Below are 1177 nucleotides of genomic sequence, written 5' to 3'. Positions count from 1 at the left end.
TTTCCTTCATTTCTTTCCTTCTTTCCTTTCCTTCTTTCCTTCATTTCTTTCCTTCTTTCCTTCATTTCTTTCCTTCTTTCCTTCATTTCTTCCCTTCATTTCTTCATTTCTTTCCTTCATTTCTTCCCTTCATTTCTTCCCTTCATTTCTTTCCTTCATTTCTTCCCTTCATTTCTTTCCTTCATTTCTTTCCTTCATTTCTGATCACCTTTATTGTTATTTTTAGCAATTTTGATCAACTTTATTGTTATTTTTATTTTATCCATTCTGATCACCTCCATCATTATTTTTAGCAATTCTGATCAACTTTATCATTATTTTTACCCATTCTGATCACTTCATTGTTATTTTTAGCAATTTGATCACCTTAATTTTTATTTCTAGCAATTCTGATCAACTTTATTGTTACTTTTAGCAATTTTTATCAACTTTATTGTTATTTTAGCCACTGTGATCACCCTCATTGTTATTTTTAGCAATTGGATCACCCTCATTGTTATTTTTAGCAATTTGATCCCCTTCATTATGATTTTTAGCAATTTCATCACCTTGGAAGCACGGTTTGAAATTCCCAAATATCCAGGAAAAACGAAATTATCCCAATGGATAAAATAACAATCAAGTGATCAAACTGGATAAAAATAACAATCAAGTTGACCAGAATTGCTAAAAATAATGATTCATTTCCTCAGAGGCAAGACCCAGAGCCTGGGGCTACAAAATGGGAATTTTCCTGCTGGAAAAACATCTATAAAAGGTATTTTCTACCTGGTTTAACCCCCCCCAGGCCCAGAAGGGATTGAGTTTGTCCATCCTCACGTTGGGCAGAGTTCACATTCCCAGTTTTTCCCCAGGGAATTTTATTGCCTTTGGCTCCTCAATGACCCCCCCTTGGTCTTGTCCCACCCCTGCCAAGTGTTCAAGGCCAGGTTGGAACAACCTGGAAGGTGGAATGAGATCATTGCCTTCAACTGGCTCTTCAAAGAAACCTCTAAAATTCAAATTTTTGAGTTTTAGAAGGTGGTGGAGATGATTGTGAGTTTTAGAAGGTGATGGAGATGATTGTGAGTTTTAGAAGGTGGTGGAGATGATTGTGGGGTTTAGAAGGTGGTGGAGATGATTGTGAGGTTTAGAAGGTGGTGGAGATGATTGTGAGGTTTAGAAGGTGGTGGAGATG

This window comes from Manacus vitellinus, unplaced genomic scaffold, assembly GCF_001715985.3.
Source record: "Manacus vitellinus isolate BGI_N305 unplaced genomic scaffold, ASM171598v3 scaffold_46_pilon, whole genome shotgun sequence".
Classification (NCBI taxonomy): domain Eukaryota; kingdom Metazoa; phylum Chordata; class Aves; order Passeriformes; family Pipridae; genus Manacus; species Manacus vitellinus.
Note: the sequence above shows the minus strand (reverse complement) of the source record.